Consider the following 11,918-nt stretch of genomic DNA (forward strand, 5'->3'; position numbering starts at 1 on the left):
ATCCCATGGCTTTTCCTACTATGTGTTTAGGGGGCAATTGCAGTAGTTTGCATTTGTCGCAGAGCACCCCAAATGCACAGCACCTACAATGAAAAAACAGCACCTTTTCATGAGTTTTGAGAGACAGCGTTGGTTTTGGTGCTGTGCTATAAAAGCTTGTGACCCCCATGCCTCTCAAAAGTCTACCTTGGATGCTGTGATGCTCTACCAGAGTTTTAGACTGGCTGTGGATGCTGTTAGAAGGCCCACTATGCGAAAGTGAATGCTTTTCTAAGGGATAGGGATAGTAGAATTCTCAAATTCTGAATATGCAGTTTCTACAAACCAGCTCAGTAAAATGTGAATTGTTTCCTGCTTCCTGCCTTGTTCATTGTGGGAAGCAGCATTTTAATTCTTATTTATCTTGTAGACAGCAGAGGTAATGATTTGAAATTGCTGTAGCATTTTTACTTTTGTTTGCAGATTGCAGATTTCATAGGTGTGGTTTGAGTTAGAGGGGATTTAAAATGTTCAGCTCTGAAGATTGATAATGAGCAAATGTTTTGTGGATGTTGTGGTTTGTGTTTTAAATTAGTGATCAGCTGTGATTAATCGGATTAGTCCTTTGGCTGGAGGAGTGTGAATTACCTTCCTGCAGGTATAGCTGCTTGGGAACTGAAATTGTGTTTTATGGACACAAGTTCTAAGTCCTCATGATGGGAGAATAAGTTCCAGCAAAAAATGAATAAAACTTGTGAAAACAAGAATATTAACTGTAAAATCACTACCAAAGAGAGTGTGCTTAAATACTGAAGTGAACAATCCCAGATAGTTTGGAGTGGAAATTTTGCTTTGTTTATAGAAAGCACAATATCTCCCATTAAAAAAAAGGAGGAGGATGGAGTAGCCAAAACCAGCTTTTCTTAGCCAAAAGCCAATCTGCCATGGCCTCTCTCTTGTTATTTGTTTAATGGTGTGCATTGCAGTCTTCGTTGTCCACTATCTAGTATTAACTTTTAATTTTTTTCATCATATTGGATATAAACTGAGATGATACTATTTCCCAGTGGTGATGATGACAGAACTGTTCAAGCATACCACACTGGGAACTAGGGCTGGATTTTGAAGAATTCTCTGTGAGCTGCACATGGAAAACCTATGGTTTCATCAGTCTGTAGGGGGACACCTTAAAAGAGGCCAAACTCTACTCCATAATGATTAATAAAGAAATTACTCCTGAATGAAAACAAGCATGAGTACTTCTGCAAAAGAATATGGTGGTAGGATCAATATATGTAAGTCTTACATGGAAAATATTTTTACTGTGATCACAGAATTATTGGCAGAAAATGTGAAACATAGCAATGAAGTTGAAGGTCTCCAGTATCTCAGAAGAGACTGTTTTGTGCTTGAGAACATGCAGACAAGTCCAGGAATAAAGATTCTTGGAATTAGAGGAAATCATGACACATACAGATTTCTCTGCTGTTTGAATAGAGGTGCCAACTCATTTGAATGCATATGGTCCCATCCATATTTTTATCACTTATTTGCATGCCTAGGCACAGAGTTTCAGCTATGCATCTGTGTTTAAAAATGCACACAAGAGCCATGTATGACTCTGAGCATGTTTTTGTTAATATATATATATCATGCCAGCAAGTCAAATAGCAATAATATTTCTCCTGCTTGCTCATTCTTGGATGGCTCATTTACATATTTATGCAGCTCCTATTTTCTTTGTAAAATAAAGATCTATTAAATGATCTGCCTAGGCTTTCCCAAGTACACAAATCACTAAGCTTCTGATTTTTTTATTTTTGCAATTTGAGACATTCCTGAAAGTGAGACTATGCAGTCATTCATTTGCTTTCAGCAAAAGCATAGCAGATTCAGAAAAAGCTCTTAATTGTGGTCAGCATTTATGTCAACACCATCCATAACAAAACAAATATTGGTGAATATCAGCTTTTTTATATTTAAGATGTAGGGCTGACTTACTGTATTATCGCACTAAGTTGCTTAACAGAAACAGAAATAGATTAGGATAGATTTTGGATTGGTGTGATTTGTTTATTAATTTTCTTTGAAACAACAGGCAGGTCATTGCTAAAGAAAAAAAAAGAAATGTAACTAATCAAAACAGACTGCAACTTTCAATCAAAGTACACTCACAGGATTCATTGCACAGTCACAGTCATGCAGTCGTGACCTATGTGCTTTTTCTATCTGCTTTGTACTCAGCTATGCTGTGCTTTATATAGATTGAAAGACCTACAGGGAAAGAGTTACAGCCTGGATTGTGGAGCAGCCTTTGTGCCATGCCTCCAAAAGAAAAATGCATGTTTGTACCAACATCAGATTATGCCAAGAGGTGTAAATCCAGATCAGCTATCAAAGGAAGGATGAACCCAAAATAGAAAATAAATTAGTGGCCTAGCATAAATCTTCCCACTTCAGCACTAGTGCTGGATACAAATTCTGATGGACAGAAAAGCTTTTCTGGGAAATCCTAGCATTTCAGCATGCACTCCTCAACCTGAAACATTTTAGGGTTTCCTGTGTTTTGAAAGAATACATAACTGATTGTTGCCCCGTGACTGGGGAACCAAGGATGGGATTTGCTCACACCCTAATAGCCCTCTTTAATGGAGGATTTCAGAGAAAGTCAGAGTCACACTAACCCTGAGTGAAAGGATCTCATGCTGCATAGTGATGGAAAAAGGAGCAGTTAGTAGTTATGTCAAGGGAAATTCTGATTGCATGGAAGCTGGGGTTTTTCCTTCCCATTGAGGTCATTACTCAGCAAGGCAATGATGTCTGCAGCCATGGAAATTTTAAATCTCAGCTAGACAAGGACTTCAGCTTCAGATCTTGCTTTGAAGTCAGCCCTGCTCTGAGTAGGGCTTTGGAGCTCCAGAGTACATTAAATCATTCTGTCACTCTTTGACTTCAGACAAATGAAATACTGATATTTAGTCGCCAAGACCTTCTTTATAGTCAGGAGAGAAAAGCTGGGTGTGATTCATTTTCATATTATGCTATCTACGTCTGACAGGTTGCAACACTGACTACAAAAGGTTTACCTAGCTCAGGTTTGTGCACCTACATGGCATCTAGATAAGACCAGATTTTATCTTCTGTGGAGATGTTTGGGCAGTGGGCATCCAGAACTCACAGGCTGCTTGACCTCAGAGGAACTTGATGGGATGTGGGAACCATGGAAGGCTTCAGCAGATGCTTGGTGAAACCCATATTCTCACTTATATATTCCAAATATTTTTATTTCTATATCATGATAAATCTTGAAGGTCTCTGCAATGGTCCTTTTATTGAATGAATTCAACTAAAATAAATGTTCTAACAATTTGTGTATGCTGGTGCATCCTTTAGGGAATTTCCAGTTTCATTCCAGTCTTATTCAAACAAAAGAAGCTTTAGAACAGAGTTCTCATTTTTACTTTAAATTTTATAATAAATTTTATTTTATTTAGAAACTTGCAGGGTCCAAATAAGAGTTGAATGCTGAAAACAGGTTTTTGAAGCTCTTTTATTCATATTGAATGAGAATATAGCTACACTAGTCCTGTTGCACGTCTGCAAGAAAGGGAAACTGAGAATAAGAAATATTTGCATCATAGTCCATTTGTGAACCTGACTGATGAAGTAATAGCTAGTGCATCAGGATCACCCTGCATTGTGCTGGTTGAAAAAAACACATTTAGAGATATATTTAAGTGAAGTGGAAGAAAAAGTAGAGTGTACCTAGCAAATCCCATGACAAACCTGTGACCTACAACTCTAAGCTCTGGAAGCTCCTCTAGAGGGGCTTTCTTATCAATGTGGTTGTGAAAAGTAAAGCAATTTTCTCAGCCAAGGGACACTGTGCCAAGAGAAGTCAGAGTCCTTTTGCTGCCTTTCCTCCAAACTCCATTCTTACTCTGACAAATGGGGACTTGGCATTTGCCAAAACAAGGACAGTAACAGGCATTTTTTGTCAGCACATGGGAGCAAAGCCATTAAGTTTGTTTTTTTCCTAGGAGGTACCAATATGTCTCCCGAAACTGTACACAGAGTTTTAATTAAGATGTGATGTTTGCTACCATCTTTCTGAGCCAGAACAGATGTTGCTCTCCAGCAAAAGGCTCTTCCAAGATGACTGGAGAATTCAGTGACATATGGAAATTAATGGGAATTTTGTGGTCAAATTTATCTCAGCATTGTTTTCCACAAGGAGGTCTTGATTCCTGAGTGCAGTCTTTGCTGCTCTCTCACCACACAAGTCCAATGATATTACTAAAAGCAATAAAGCAATGACAAAACCACTTTCAAGGTGCTTAGAAACAGTAGCGTCTGTAAATAACAACTGGGTAGTGAAAAAACATATTTATGCCAATAAGTGAACCCTCTTTCTCCTAGATGAAGAGACGTTAACTTGCCCAAAGCGTGGGAACAATCCGGTGGGAGCAATGGGAATAGTCTTGACTAGTATTTGAGAGTGGGTGGATGCCAAGCCATGCACTTCCCACTGGTGGATGGGCTGAGAGCTCCATGAGAGGTCAAGGCACCAAGCTGTGCTGGGCTCTGTAACGTTTTTGCCCTAGATGGTGAGCCTGCACCAAAAACAGGCTCAGCCTGGCAGCCTCTGTGTGGGTAGGACCAGTGCCAGCTGTGATCTAAAAGCTGGGGATTGCTTCTGCCCAGTGCTGAGCCCCAGCTCCCCCATCCTAGCTGCCAGCAGGGCTCCCTGGTGTGCATTTGCCCTGGATATGTGGGTTGGGATGTTCCAGAGCACAGGAAATACTGGCATGCATGCACAACATACAGTGCACCCATGTCTTGGGAAGCCTGCTAAAATCAGGGAGAATTTGGCCTCTTCTCTGTATTGACTCCACACTGAAGAAGAAAACTTTATGTGGTATTAATAAGAACAAAGCTAAGTTCCTTGGTCCTGAGGCAGACAAATGTCAAATGTGCACAACTAAAGGAGCACTTGCTTTGAAGGCAGATCAGCTGCAAAAAAAATGAATTGGCTTTGCTTTTCATATCCTCCTACAAGTCCCCAGAATACTTGGTGTGGTTTGCAGTTATGCCATACTATTTCTGAGCATGTTTTCCTCTCTTTTGTACTGAAATAAAAAAAGTCCTCTTCATCAGGAGAAACAAGAGTCTTCATATGCTTCATGTGGGTAAAATCAAAACAGCAGGTATGACTGTTTTGGAGATACATGCATCTCTGTCACACGATAAAGAGGGGTTTTGTAAATAGCCTGGTGTTCCTGTATTGACATTTCCTCTGCAGGCAGCGCTCCAGCTTTGTGCGGGCGCCTGGCACCTGCACACAGCTCTGCTCTGTTATGGAAAGCCAGGCATGCGTGAGCTGATCACTGGAGACAGGCAAGGAAAAGGGGGACCTCAGCGAAGATGAGTCAGTTGGGGACAGGGAACACTGCATCTTTTGTGGAGTGGCGTTAAGAGGGAGAGGGGAGCGACAGTGATGCTTGCACGGCATCCCCATGGCCCCCCCTCGCTCCCCAAACCAGTGTCAGAAAAAGGCAGAAAAAGGGAGACTTGCTGGAGCACAACAAAACCGTGCAGCAGGAAAATGAAAGCCTTGGGGGGAAATATCACTCCCATGTATTTGTGGAATACAAGTCCCAGAGAGGAAGAGTGGGGGAAGTCACGCCGTTGCTGCTATGGAAACCAAATCCTCCCCATCACGGGGAGGAGATGTGCCAAAGTCCTGGGCAGCCTGGCTGCTGCTCACATCATAAACCAGACCCCCCCATTTCCTACCTCTTTGCTCTCTCCTAAGACCCTAACGGTTTTGAGGCTTTGTGTACAGAAATGAAGGGTTATGGAGCTGCAGTGGTGTTCAACCAACCGTCCTGGCAAAATATATTCAGGTCTTTCTCTGAGAAATGCCAGAGGCTTTCTAGTTATCTAGTTATTATTTGCCACTACAGGAATGTGCTGAGGTTTTTTGCTCCCCCCTTGACTCAGATTGAAGGGAGGATAAAAAAAGGTTTAGAGGCATCATCTGTGATTCATGTCTGTCTCCGTGACTTTTTCCACTCCTGAGGCTGGATGAGAGATACTGGCTGGAGGACTAATTTTGGAGTGGGCTCCTGGGTGCCAGTAATCTGGCAGAGGAAAACATGCTTCCTACCCACGTTATTTCTGCTGCATCCATGTCTGAGGAAATGACAGCAGGATTTTACCAGTGAAGGCAAGGGGGAGTGAGGACCAAGGAAAAGAAAGCAAAAGAAAAATTGTGGTAAAGACTGAGCAGGCCTCTCGTTATCTTTTCTTGGTCTGTGCCTGTGCCAGGCTGCAGGGTATGAAGAGTGATTGCTCTCCAAGCCCTGGATATAGAAATAACTTGCCATTTTACTTTTTTAAACAGCAGCTGTGCTCATTACAATGTGTGTTCATGGCAGTTTTGTATTCGTCAGTTTTCTTATACCAGAGCCGGTGGTATGTTGCCGAGTGGGTTCCTGCAAATAGGAAAAGCTGGTAGTCATATATATACTGCATTATCCTTACACAAGTCCTTTATTCCAGAGAAATCTCTTAAACAGGCTAATATAAGTGGACCCCATGACATAAAATGATCATAGTTGAGACCCCTGTTTGGAGGGAATCCTGGTACCTGCTGGGATGACAACAAATATGTGTGCTGAACTTCACAGGAGATAAAAGAACATTCCCTATAATAGGAGTCCAAAAGTCAGGTACTGTGCCAGGGGCATAGGAAGTTACTGGAAACTGGGAAGGCACATCAGGGAGGTATGTCTAATTCTTTTATTCTTCCCTTTGTATCCATAACTAACTGATTCTGGAAAGCCGAGTGCAGATATTCTGGTAGTGTGACACAGTTCCCTCTGTGAGGAGTAGTCCCATTGAGCCAAATAGCACCTGTTATTAGCATATTATTGTGAATTACCAGCAAGTATTTACAGGATTTTGACTTTATTGAGGCTTACAGGATTTCTGCATTGTTGTAACTCTTTGAATGTCAGTGAAGATAAACCATGCTCATTGTGAATGCCAGCATCAACCCTGTCTCTGCTTGCTGCTACTGAAAGTTGCTGGGGGCACACCAGCCAGCTTGCAGTACATGCTGCAAGGTTGCAGCATATTTTAACCATGACTAAAGGAAAATAAAAAATAAAAAGAAAAATAGGAAAAAGGCATCTGAAAACAGAGAGACCTGGCTGAGTCCCAAGAGGAGGAGGAATTTCACTGGTCTAATGATCAGCATTTTCTTCAAAGACAGGAGCAAAAAGAATCTTAAGTATTTGTCCTATCTGCATTGTTATGTGACAGGAGATTCACCCTCTGTTAGGAGCCCATTTTGGATACAGCAGAACTCCTGCAGGCCTCACTTCAATGATTTTCAGTGAAAGGTCAGAAGGAGGGAGGCACTGGTGCAGCTAATTCAGCAATTGTGCAGTACCAGCTCTTAGATTCTTGGGGTTTTATTCTGTATTAAAAATAAGGTGCAGTTGTTTACTAGGGGATTGCTGAATGGCCTGTGTTCCCATGATACCTAGAGGAGGCTGACAATTATTCTCCCTGGGTTCTCCCTGGAGCTATTTTCTTTGCTGGCGGGGAGGAAATTGTTCATGTTTCATTTGCGCTGCCGTTGTTCCAGCTGCCAGAGCAGGAATGTTTGCCTGCCAGCCCACATTGGTGGCAGCGGCTCCTCCTCAGACCTGCCATCTGTTAGCGTTGTTCTGATGTCATCTGCGTGATGGCAGCTCCTGGATGGATGTCCCCCTGTGCTAGGCACTGTTTCACTGTGTCAGGAACAGCAGAGGGGCAAAACAGAGGCAGGTAGGGAGCTGGAGAGGGGCTATCTGTCACAATCCTCCTGGCAGGCTGGGAACAGGGCGTTGAACTTCATTTTCCTGTTTCTGACTCCTCTCGGTCTCTTACTGAAATACCTCCTCAAGTATCCACTGTAAATAGCAGCTGCAGCACAACACAAGGGTCTGCAAGTCCCTGACTTACGAGTTACAAAACATATAAACATCCTCATCCTGAATCCTTGTGTGATCTAGACAAATTAAAAAAAAAAAATCCAAAAAAACAAAAGAACCCCAAACAAAGAAAGAAACAAAAAAAGCCCCCCTCCTCCCCCCCCACAAAAAAAAAAGGAATTTTCCTTTCATTTCACTTGGTTCTTAGCCGATCTGTATTCTCTGTAACATGGGGTCTTCACTGCTCAGGAGAATATTTTTTTGTTGACTCCTTGGTTCCTGCAACAAACCCTTTTAGGCTGAACTTAAGCCCCATCACGCTGAGCCCGTGTTCTAAGAAACGCAGCCCACTCCCGGCCGGCCAGCTCTTGGCAGCTCGGGCAGCTGAGGTCAGAAGCATCCTTGTAGCCCGGCCGCGCTGGAACTCCTGGCCCTAGCTAGCACCTGTCATTGCCCCCCAGCCTTCCTTTCCCGTTCCCTTTGTGCGGTGCCTGCAGCGCTGCAGTGCCGGGGCAGCCCCAGGAGCCTGCAGTGCTGCAGTGCCTTCAGTGCCGGGGCAGCCCGAGGAGCGTGCAATGCCTGCAGCGCTGCAGTGCCGGGGCAGCCCCAGGAGCCTGCAGTGCTGCAGTGCCTTCAGTGCCGGGGCAGCCCGAGGAGCGTGCAATGCCTGCAGCGCTGCAGTGCCGGGGCAGCCCCAGGAGCCTGCAGTGCTGCAGTGCCGGGGCAGCCCCAGGAGCCTGCAGCGCTGCAGTGCCGGGGCAGCCCCAGGAGCCTGCAGTGCCGGCCCCGCACCGCGCAGCGGCACCGTCCGCCCGGACACGGGGGCGCGACCGCCCGGGCAATCCGGAGCGCGTCCGCCCGGGATTGGCACGGCGACCTGCCGGGAACAGCCGCAGGGCTGCTCTCAAAGGGAGGAAGGTGCCCCCCCTGCCTCGGCCGGGCACGTACGCTACCGAAAAAGAGTATTTCTGCGAAATCTCAGCCCCCAAATCTCGGGGTTACTCGCACAAGTCTATCAAACAGCAGTACTTGCATGACGGGTTTCTGTGAAGGGTGAGTTGGTAACTCAAAACGCTGTTAAACCATCCAGGGTTGCATCCAAATACAGCAAGGAGTTTTTCATCATTTACAGCATTTGGATTGGTAGGAAGGGCTTGTTTGCTTTGGTTTTCCCCTCCTGTCTTGCTTTCAGTTTTGAGATTACATTTGTGCTTCCAGATGCTCTAATGATGCAATATTAAAAAGTTTGACCAATGTTTTTCTTTTTTTCCCCCTTTTTGTTTTTATGAAACTTAGCAGGAAAATTTTTCAACTTTAAATTAATCCAGTGTTTGTGTTTGCCATGCTATGAACAATGTTCCTAGCAAGTGGTGTTATACGGGTCAATATCTAAATCATGTCTATTTTCACTTTCTGAAAATAATGGATCTTTTTTTAACCTGGAAATCTGGATATTTAATAATTAGCTGTTATTTTTAAGCCAATTTAATAAGTCTTAAGGAGGATATAAAAATAAACAGGCAAAAAAAGAAACATTTCAAATCCTGTCAAAGAGAAATCGGTTCTGCACTTTCCATTAATGCAGTTCCTTCAGGTTTTGACCGCACATCATCCCAGTAGCTCTCCCAGTCCTTATTTGAGCACTGCTGTGGCTGATGTGGGGCTACCTGGGGCTATGTAGGAAGCTCTGCCACGAGTCCCAGCCTCCACAGCAGGCAGACCAGGGACACATGCAGGATGCCACATCTCCTTTCTGGAGGAGACTGAGGTGACAAGGATGACTTCAGGGCTGCTCTACCATCTCACCCTGGTCATGATATATGAGTCCTACTTCAGGAACTGGAAGTCTCCTATACTTACCAATTTCTGTGTGGCCAGTCTGTCTGCTTTGCCTGGCAGGGCCACTTCCCTCCTTCACGTTTCCCAGCCCAGAACTGAAATTTCTGTCTTTACTTATCTGTGTGTTTTGGAGTAGTCATTTGGACATGACTTTTTGCCATTTTGGAGATCAGGCTTGCTCCTGCAGCCTGATGTGTTTGCTCACCACTAGTGCATTTGGAAACAAAGGACTCTAAGAGCTTCAAGCAAGACAGAGGGTTTGCCAGCATTTTGATAATGAAATTGGTTTAGTTTACATACTGTAGTTGACAACCTGTGGAATGTTTAGTTTTTGTTTGTCAGATGACTTAATATATCTTACACACACACATACACAGAACCAGTAATCAAGAGCCTAAAGTCAGACACCATTGACACCATGCCTGGAGGAGGGACTCAGCATCTGGGGAGACTCTCAAGTCCAGTTTCTCAAAGTAACACAGGGTACCGCAATCCCACTCTAGTCAGTGTCCCTGTGTTATCTGTGTGCACCATGCACGAAGTGCAATTGCAATATTTTTATTGTCTTTTCTCTCTGTTTCAGCAAGTTCAAGGTAGACCAGGCCAGGCTGGCCCCAGAAGTAAAGAGCTGAAAGGACATCCCATGGACATGTTTGGGAGTCCATGTCTGTGCACCCCTGCTGTACAATAATGTTCGTTGTTTCCTCTGTCTTTTGTGTTTTAAGAAAAAACCCAAGCAAACCCACACAAATAGAATGTGGTCTGCTTTCCTTCTCTTCTCAAGATCAGAGTCAAATTCTTGTAGTTCTGCCCTTCTTCTCTCAAAGGCCCTTTTCCCAAGACTCGTAGCACAACAAAAAAAGCTTTTCTAAAGAAATACAGGCAGCAAAGTGTTCTTTTGCCAGTGCCATCATTTCACTGGCTTTGAATCCAGAAGAGCTACTCCCTGCCAAGCCTAAATGAGCTGTGTCAGCTTGGGTTTGGATGCTTGCCTTGGTCCCAGGCATTTTCTTCCGCAGTAAACAAAGCACAGGTAAACAAAGCAGCTGCCAAGGGGAGCTACTGAGGGCCCTGCAAAATGTCCCCTCACCTCTTTGTCCAGGTTGCAGAGCCAGGTGGCCCATGGCAGCCAAGGCAAGGCTGAGGTGATGAGGGCTGTGTTTGCACCTGGAAGAAGAGGCAGCCTTTCCTCCCACGGCCCTTCATGCCCCATGGAGCACAAAGGAGCAGCCACCCCCTACCACTCCTTTCTGTGGCAGAAACAGACCCAGCTGCAGTCCACTGTCAGAGAAGCCAAATGCAGCCTTGTCTAACTTTGATCAGCCTTGAACTTGACCTCTGAGTGGGGACATCCCCCTGTGATGCATCACACTGTCTCTGAAACAGCACTGTGCCTATCAACAACACTCATCTGCTGTGAATTGCTGGGTGGAGAATGAAGGCAGGGAAAGAAAAGTCAAAAAGATCTGCTGAGCAGCATAGATGCAGCTCCACAACACTTATTTTAGGGGAACAGCTGCCTTTTTCCCTGTGTGGGCTGAGCCATATAAACACAAGGACCAGCTCTGTTGCATGCTGTGGTGAAGGTATGACAACAGCAACTGGCTGCAGAAGTTTGACTTTACTTGGACCCCAGTGCAAGAGTTGGGGAGGGACAGCCAGCTGTGTTCACCCCAAGGCTCCCTGCCCTCCTCATGTTCCAGCTCTCTACAGGGAAACTGAGGGCTCACCTCCCACAACCAAGCAGCTTTCTGGGAATTGTGTCCATCCCTTCTGACCTCATAGTCAGCATTTTAAGGGCTTCTTCCCAGACAAAAATAGAGGGTGAGGGAATGACCTAGCTGTCTGTCCAAAATTACTTGGGAGAGTAAAAGCCCTTTGTGTGTACTGTGTTTTTTTAGGATATCTTTCATTTGTGTTTCTATGATCACTGGAGGGGCCACTTGAGGCTGTATTAGGGACTATGCCAGCACTTCATGAAAAAGTTGGATATGTCCTGAGGACCCTCCCAAGAGGTAATGACAAGTGATGCGAATAGATGAGAGCCTAGACAGCGTATCTAATAAAGCATACTGAACTGATAATTTGGCAGGGGTGTTATGTAAATAAAGTAAA

Source organism: Zonotrichia leucophrys, chromosome 1, assembly GCF_028769735.1.
Source record: "Zonotrichia leucophrys gambelii isolate GWCS_2022_RI chromosome 1, RI_Zleu_2.0, whole genome shotgun sequence".
NCBI classification, from domain to species: Eukaryota; Metazoa; Chordata; class Aves; order Passeriformes; family Passerellidae; genus Zonotrichia; species Zonotrichia leucophrys.